Here is a 9,441-nt window from a genome sequence, read left to right on the forward strand (position 1 = left end):
GGGCAGTGTGGAYTGCAATAGAGATTGCATCATCTGTGGATCTGTTGGGGCGGTATGTAAATTGGAGTGGGTCTAGGGTTTCTGGGATGATGGTGTTGATGTGAGCCATGACCAGCCTTTCAAAGCACCTCATGGCTACAGACATCAGTCATTTGGGCAGGTTACCTTAGTGGTCTTGGGCACAGAGACTATGGTGGTCTGCTTAAAAGATGTTGGTATTACAGACTCGGACAGGGAGAGATTTGAAAATGTCAGTAAAGACACTTGCCAGTTGGTCAGCGTATGCTCGCAGTACACGTCCTGGTAATCTATCTGGCCATGCGGCCTTGTGGATATTGACCTGTTTTAAGGTCTTACATCAACTGCGGAGAGCATGATCACACAGTCTTCCGGAACAGCTGGTGCTTTCATTCATGTTTCAGTGTTATTTGCCTCAAAGTGAGCATAGAAGTAGTTTAGCTCGTCTGGTAGGCTCGCGTCACTGGGCAGCTCTCGGCTGTGCTTCCCTTTGTAGTCTGTAATGGTTTGCAAGCCCTGCCACATCCGTCAAGCGTCAGAGCCGGTGTAGTACGATTCGATCTTAGTCCTGTATTGATGCTTTGCCTGTTTGATGATTCGTCGGAGGGCATAGGGAGGGATTTTTTTAAGCTTCCGGGTTAGAGTCCCGCTCCTTGAAAGCGGCAGCTCTAGCCTTTAGCTCAGTGCGGATGCTTCCTGAAATCCATGGCTTCTGGTTGGGGTATGTACGTACGGTCACTGTGGGGACGACGTCATCGATGCACTTATTGATGAAGCCAATGACGGATGTGGTGTACTCCTCAATGCCATCGGAGGAGTCCCAGAACATATTCCAGTCTGTGCTAGCAAAAAAGTCCTGTAGCWTAGCATATGCTTCATCTGACCACTTTTTTATTGATCTAGTCACTTGTGCTTCCTGTTTTAATTTTTGCTTGTAAGCAGGAATCAGGAGGATATAATTATGGTCAGATTTGCCAAATGGAGGGCGAGGCAGAGCTTTGTATGCGTCTCTGTGTGTGGAGTATAGGTGGTCCAGAGTTATTTTTCCTCTGGTTGCACATTTAACATGCTGATAGAAATTTTGTAAAACGAATTTAAGTTTCCTTGCATTAAAGTCCCCGGCTACTAGGAGCGCCGCCTCTGGGTGAGCGTTTCCTTGTTTGCTTATGGCGGAATACAGCTCATTCAATGCTGTCTTAGTGCCAACCTCTAACTGTGGTGGTATGTAAACAGCTACGAAAAATACAGATGAAAACTCTCTTGGTAGGTAGTGTGGTCTACACTATTGCTTGCCTGAGATACTCTACCTCAGGCGAGCAAWAGCTTGAGACTTCCTTAGATATCGTGCACTAGCTGTTATTTACAAAAATACATAGTCCGCCGCCTCTTGTCTTACCAGACGCCACTGTTTTATGCTGCCGGTACATCGTATAACCAGCCAGCTGTATGTTGATATTGTCGTCGTTCAGCCATGACTCCATGAAGCATAAGATGTTACAGTTTTTAATGACCCGTTGGTAGTTTAATCTTCCGCGTAACTCATCGATTTTATTCTCCAAGGATTGCATGTTTGCTATCAGAATGGAGGGAAGTGGGGGTTTATTTTGATCACCTTCTCAGAAGGTAGCCCGCCCTTCAGCTCCTCTTTCTCCGCCTCCTCTTTACGCAGATAACGGTTCCCGAGGAAGCAGTATATTCTTCGCGTCGGGCTCGTCAGAGTCGTGAAAGTAAAAAAAGGATTCTGCCAGTCCATGGTGAGTAATCGCAGCCCTGATGTCTAGAAGTTATTTTCGGTCATAAGAGAAGGTAGCGCAACATTATGTACAAAATAAGTTWAAAAAAATATTTACAAAACGCAAATAAACGAACAAAAAAACACAATAGGCTGGGCGCACGTAAAACATCTGCCTTCTTCTCCGGCGCCATCTTACTGGCTCAACGCTCTAACCACTAGGCTACCTGCCGCTATAACAGCCTCCACTCTTCTGGGAAGCCTTTCCACTAGATGTTGGAACATTGCTGCAGGGACTTACTTCCATTCATCCACGAGCATTAGTGACTGATGTTGGGCGATAAGGTCTGGCTCGCAGTTGGCATTCTAATTCATCCCAAAGGTGTTCGATGGAGTTGAGGTCAGGGCTCTGTGTAGGCCAGTCAAGTTCTTCCACACTGATCTCGACAAACCATTTCGGTATGGACCTCGCTTTGTGCATGGTGGCATTGTCATGCTGAATGGAAGCCCATTTCATGAAGCTCCCGACGAACAGTTCTTGTGCTGACATTACTTTCAGAGGCAGTTTGGAACATGGTAGTGAGTGCTGCAACCGAGGACAGATGATTTTTTACTTGCTACTCGCTTCAGCACTGAGCGGTCCCGTTCTGTGAGCTTGTGTGGCCTACCACTTCGCCAGCCGTTGTTTCTCCTAGACGTTTTCACTTCACAGTAACAGTACTTACAGTTGACCGGGGAAGCTGTAGCAGGGTGGAAATTTGATCAACTGACTTGTTGGAAAGGTGGCATCCTATGGCAGTGCCACATTTGAAAGTCACTGAGCTCTTCAGTAAGGCCATTCTACTGCCAATGTTTGTCTATGGAGATTGCATGGCTGTGTGCTCAATTTTATACACCCATCAGCAACGGGTGTGGCTGAAATAGGCGAATCCACTCATTTGAAGGGGTGTCCACATACTTTTGTATATATATATATACTGTATTTAGATTAAATATGTATCCAAATTGAAAGAGTGATTTGGTGCGGTGAACAAGTGACTGTGAGTTTGTTTGACTTACTCAGTCAATTGAAAATGTGCTTAAAGTTTTGAAACATGAGCCATTATGATGATTTGTTTTGATTTGATTTTTGTGCTTAGAGTTGTGAAAATGTACCACATACTTGTGAAAATTGCACCAAAGTGATTGAAAAAAATAATATGTGGCACAGGCCTACAGGTAAGCAGGATCAGTCATAATGTTTTCATRTGTTTGTCCAAAAAATCTTATAGGTTCCGTAGGATACCTGCACACGTTCATCCACAAAATAATTCCAGTTATCTGGGCGTTTTCACGCCAGGACAGCATCCCCAAAATCTTTGTATCTCAAGATTTTTCTGACAATTTTAGCATAAGAAACTTCATTGGGAGGAAGGATATTTGACATGCTTTTTACATTTGTATCACCCCCGCAAAACATATGATGAAAGTGCCATTTTAGGGCCGGATTTATTATTATTATTTTTTTTAAATGTACTTTCCCCCCCCCCCATTTCGGGATATCCAATTGTTAGCTACAGTCTTGTCCCATCACTGCAACCTCCCGTATGGACTCGGGAGAAGCGACGGTCAAGAGCTATGCGTCCTCCGAAAAACCACCCCGCCAAGCCGCAGTGCTTCTTGACATACTGCTCGCTTAACCCGGAAGCCAGCCGCACCAATGTATTGGAGAAAACACCGTGCAGCTGGCAACCGAAGTCAGCGTGCATGCGCCCGGCTGCCACAAGGAGTTGCTTGAGTGCGATGGGACAAGGACATCTCAGCCAGCCAAACCTCCCCTAACCTGGATGATGCTGGGCCAATTGTCTCATGGGTTTCCGGTCGCGGCCGGCTCAAGTAAGACCCTATGATCCATGAACCATACATGTTACAGACAAACATATTGGAGTCATTATGCTCCATATACGCTTTCTCAAATATGAAGTATATCTACGATTCAAAATCACATGCATACATTCAACATTAGAAATATTTATATCTTCAAAAGTACCCTTTTTGATTTTGTTCATTTTAAGACATTGTTTGGAACAATATACTCTAGCAAGTACAACACATTTCGCAAAGTGGGCTCTGCAAATGTTGACGTTATACATTTTATGAGCACCACCAATACAGTGAATGGGAAAATGGATTCAAAGGGATCTCCCTCTGCTGGTGATTTGCTGAATGTGCAATCCTAAAGGAGGGTTGTGATTGGTTAATGACCTATAATGTCAATTTCAGTGTATAAAATGTGTCATATCTTCAAAATCACCAGAGATTTTATCTGCCTCTGAGCGACAGAGCCCAGCCTGGGAGACGGCATATTAAGTCTTTACCCAACAAAGTCAAATTAGGATGTGTAAGTTATCATGTGAGAGCTTTAGTAGCAAACCCATTATGGTGTTTTAGCTGCTTAGCTTATGGCCATTTTGCAGCAGTGTGTAGGAGGAGATTCCTAGATGTGAGAAGTGTGCAGGAGGGCATGAGAAAGGAATGTGTAGCGCAGGATACTGTTGAGGGGAGGATGGCTCATAATAATGGCTGGAACAGAGAGATTGGAATGGCATCAAACATATAAAAACCATGTCTTTGATGTATTTGATACCATTCCACCTATTCGGCTCCAGCCATTACCAAGAGCCCGTCAGACAAAGGAAGGTCGAGGTTGCCAGGGTCAGAGTAGTACAGAAGGTGACGCATGCTGAAGCAGTGAAAAGATTAGTAGAGAAAGATGGGTCCAGGGCAAGGGATCCTAAGAGGCTCCCTGTGAGTAAGCCGAGGCCAATAGAGAGTGATCGGAATAACATGTGCTTCAGTAAGGTTGGCTTCTTAGCATTCACAGCCATGGTTATCAACTGTACCGCAGAAATGGAACGTAAAATCACAGAAAATATATGTTGTGGTGGCAGCTGAAGATAAGTACTTGGGTGMACAAGATTTTACTGCAGAAGAGTTACATGGTGTGTTGAACGATAGTGTCCCGTCCTCCCAGGCTGTTGGCCTGGTGTAGGATCAGATAGAACAAAGGTAGTGGAATAGTGGTGAGGTTTTAATTGGTGTAGGGTTAGCTGGTAGAGCAATTTTTCTTCCTTTTCCCTATCCTTTTTTCCCTCCTCTTTTTGTGTCACAAGGTGTAATGAATTCACACTCCAGGGCCCAGTTTCCCAATAGCGATGGAACTTAGGCTTACAAGTGTTTTAACCATGCATCTTTCCTACAACGGCTGAAGATGTAACATGCATTTCCCAAAACGCCACGCAGAGAGAACGTTGGATCATGTGTCTGTTGATACTTCAAAGTATTGAAAGAAAGAGACGCTGATCTCGGATCAGCTTTCTCCATTCAAATCTTTCTTTAACATTTATAATTATTTCACAATACTGACGACGGATCAGATCCTATAGAGATATTACCACCTACAGCTGCAAATATGAGGCGGCTTATTCTAATGCTTACCCAATAAAAAGGCACTAAATCACCAATTTGGCACATCATTGCACACGTTAGGCTACAAATCATGAAATATATTGAGACCAATTACCGGCAGTAGCCTACAAGTAGCAAAATAGAACTCAATTGATTGAACATGAAATGTAGTTCATGATTGAAATAGGCCTATAGTGGACTGTTTTATATTTTAATGCAGTCATCTCGGTTTTCATTTGAAGCGTCTTTTTATACGTTGCTTGTTTGTATCAATTGCAAAGACATTGGCAACTTTGTATTTGCAGTCCTCTTTGTTCTGAAGTTGCCTGTGGATGGATAAACCATGGGATTCTATGTTTAGCGGAGGATCTTCTGTGTATAAAGTCACGCGGGAGGGCAAAACAGCATCTACAGCTGTTCTATGGGTGGTCTGAGGCAGGCGTTAGATTAAAAGCGTTTTCAAGTGCAACTTTAATAACTGTGGTTTTGGGAAACAGCCTGGAGATTTAACAATTCTCCTACGAAGTTTCTAACGATGAACTTAGCCTTAAGATGCTTTTGGGAAACTGGARRCGGAAAAGTAGGCCAACACAGCCCACACAGTAGATGGTGGCATGCACCTCTAACGTATGTTTGTAGACCGCCATAATACCATAGAAGAAGACGGCATATTTAAAGGGGACGGTCTAGTGAATCCAGCAGTCATGGTTTCATTTCACTTTGATATTCTTAGCTGGATTTAGAGCGCTCAACAGGAAAAAATACGAAACAATTTTGTAAAATTGAAACACAGCCACTTTGGGGCCAAATTTGCACTGTCACTAAATATGATCATATTTATTTTACAGTTATAAGGAAGATGAAATCTTATAGTAAGTTGTTGATAATTTGATTGTTACTATATTTATAAAGCGTTTCAATCATTTCAAACCGTATTCCCCCACTTTTGTTGAATAGGGAAAATATTATATTAGATTTAGTATATTTGTACTATGTACTTGAGCTTGTGTCCTCAAAAGTGAGTAAACCTCAGCAATTTATAATTATTTTTACCAAAAAGGTGAGTTCCAGACCTTTCTAGAACTATGCAGCATTACCAGGTATTGTCTCATGAAAAATTAGAACTTTTGGGTATGTCTATTTAAGCGGAAATCAACATTTTGCCATAACGTTCACYAGTTGTAATCAAAGGGCTATCATCTCTAGAGAAGAGAAAACACATCAAGTTATTTGACAGACTACGGAGAAAGAGAGGCTTTACAGTCACCAGGGCCATTGCAGCATCTTTACAATTTGAGTGGTTAAAAAGCCCWTAATGATGTGACACATCGTTTTGGCTGGTCTGAGGCTGGGGTAACAGTGCTGTAGTGCTGTCTCTGGATGTGTGGTTCAACAGAGAGTGATGGCAGGGCTCCCTGCTCGTGTGCCCTCTGCTCTGGGTGCTCCTCCACTGGCAAGGACTGGATAGAGCTGGCCTGAGCATAGGAGGGATCTCCATTGTTTGCCTCTGGCTGGTAGTGTCCATAGTAATAGCTGTTCCTACAGTTGACACAATAACAGGTTGATATACCACAAGGAGCCCAGTGGTCACTCCATGGGGAAACAAGGTGAGCAAAAACTTGACTCACTCCCTCCTATTCAGTGAGAATCACATTAAACATTGGACTCACCGGAGGTGTGTAGATAGTACCCAATGATGTACAGTGAGCTACKAAAGTATTGAGACGGTGACASATTTGTTGCTGTTTTGTCTCTGTACTCCAGCACTTTGGTGATGATACAACGACTTTGAGGTTAAAGTGCAGACTGCCAGCTTTATTATGAGGGTATTTTCATCCATATCGGGTGAACCATTTAGAAAGCACTTTTTGTACATAGTCCCCACATTTTWGGGAACCAAAAGTATTGGGACAAATTCACTTAGATGTGTATAAAAGTAGTAAAAAGTTAAGTATTTGGTCCCATATTGATAGCACGCAATGACTACATCAAGCTTGTAACTGTACACATGTGTTTGATGCATTTGCTGTTTGTTTTGGTTGTGTTTCAGATTATTTTGTACCCAACAGAAATGAATGGTAAATAATGTATTGTCATTTTGGATGAACTATTATTGTAAATAAGAATAGAATATGTTTCTAAACACTTCTACATTCATGTGGATGCTACCATTTTGGGGGGGGGGTATGATATTTGTGTGTCTGACCTTCTCACATATAACGTTTCATTAAATGAATCAAAATAATTAAGTCGGTCTGAGAAATATATCATATAAACGCACAGTATTTGGATAGAAAGCAAGCATATAGAGTCACAGGAAGTGTGTAGCAGGCTCTAACGTGTGTGTGCGTCCTCAGATCAGTAGTGCAGGGGACTGGTTCGGGCGCATGTCTTCATTCCCTGGGCAACACCTCTTCTCTGTTTGTCGTGCTCTCCCTCTCTTTTCTCCTGTCATCTGCCTCCTGATGCCTCTCTCTTCAAAGTTTACTATAATAGGACAAAACAAATATTTTTTCCAATGTAGCTGGCCTATGACTCAAAAGCAGGTTTTTAGAAATTTTAGCAAATGTATAAAAAAAATAAAAAAATGTAAATATCACATTTACATAAGTATTCAGACCCTTTACTTTGTTGAAGCACCTTGGGTAGTGTGTCTCAAGTCTTCTTGGGTACAAGCTTGGGGATTTTATCCCATTCTCTGCAGATCCTCAAGCGCTGTCAGGTTAGATGGGGAGCGTCGCTGCACAGCTATTTTCAGGTGTCTCTATGTAACAGTATAGCTTCCGTCCCTCTCCTCGCCCCAACCTGGGCTCGAACCAGGGACCCTCTGCACACATCAACCACAGTCACTCACGAAGCATCGTTACCCATCGCGCCACATAAGCCGCGGCCCTTGCAGAGCAAGGGGAACAACTACTTCTAGGTCTCAGAGCGAGTGACGTCACCGATTGAAACACTATTAGCGCGCACCACCGCTAACTAACTAGCCATTTCACATCGGCCACATCTAGAGATGTTCGATTGGGTTCAAGGCCAGGCTCTGGGRGGGCCACTCAAGGACATTCAGAGACTTGTTTTTTAATTACATTTTTTTAACCTTTATTTAACTAGGCACGTCAGTTAATTAAGAACAAATTCTTATTTACYATGACGGTCTACCAAAAGGCCTCCTGCGGGGTCGGGGTCTGGGATTAAAAATAAKAAATATTGCACAAAACACACATGACAAGAGAGACAACTAAACTACATAAAGAGAGGCCTAAGACTGTTGTTGTGTGGCAGCAACACATGACAACACAGAATGGTAGCAACTAAACATGACAACAACATGGTAGCAACACAACATGGCAGCAGCACAACATGGTAGCAGCACAAAACATTGTACAAACAATATTTGGCACAGACAACATCACAAAGGTCAAGAAGTTAGAGACAACAATACAGCGACCCAGGGATGTGTGTGCTTTGGGGACCTTTAACAGAATMTGACTGGCAGAACGTGTGTTGTATGTGGAGGATGAGGGCTGCAGTAGATATCTCAGATAGGGGGGAGTGAGGCATAAGASGGTTTTATAAATYAGCATCAACCAGTGGGTCTTGCGACGGGTATACAGAGAGAACCAGTTTAGAGGAGTATAGAGTTGCAGTGATGTGTCCTATAAGGAGCATTGWTGGCAAATCTGAWGGCCGAATGGTAAAGAACATCTAGCCGCTCTAGAGTACCCTTTCCTGRCGATCTATAAATTACGTCTCCGTAGTCTAGCATGGGTAGGATGGTCATCTGAATCAGGGTTAGTTTGGCAGCTGGGMTGAAAGAGGAGTGATTACGATAGAGGAAACCAAGTCTAGATTTAACCTTAGCCTGCAGCTTTGATATGCGCTGAGACAAGGACAGTGTACCGTCTAGCCATACTCCCAAGTACTTGTATGAGGTKKCTACCTCAAGCTCTTAACCCTCAGAGGTAGTAATCACACCTGTGGGGAGAGGTGCATTCTTCTTACCAAGCCACATGACCTTTGTTTTGGAGGTGTTCAGAACAAGGTTAATGGCAGAGAAAGCTTGTTGTAGAGCGTTTAACACAAAATCTGGGGAGGGGCCAGCTGAGTATAAGACTTGTGTCATCTGCATATAAATGGATGCGAGAGCTGCCTGAGCTATGTTGTTGGGCCTAGGATTGAGCCTTGGGGTACTCCCTTGGTGACAGGCAGTGGCTGAGACAGCAGATGTTCTGACTTTAATACAC

The sequence above is a fragment of the Salvelinus sp. IW2-2015 genome, unplaced genomic scaffold (assembly GCF_002910315.2).
Source record: "Salvelinus sp. IW2-2015 unplaced genomic scaffold, ASM291031v2 Un_scaffold871, whole genome shotgun sequence".
In the NCBI taxonomy this organism is placed as follows: Eukaryota; Metazoa; Chordata; class Actinopteri; order Salmoniformes; family Salmonidae; genus Salvelinus; species Salvelinus sp. IW2-2015.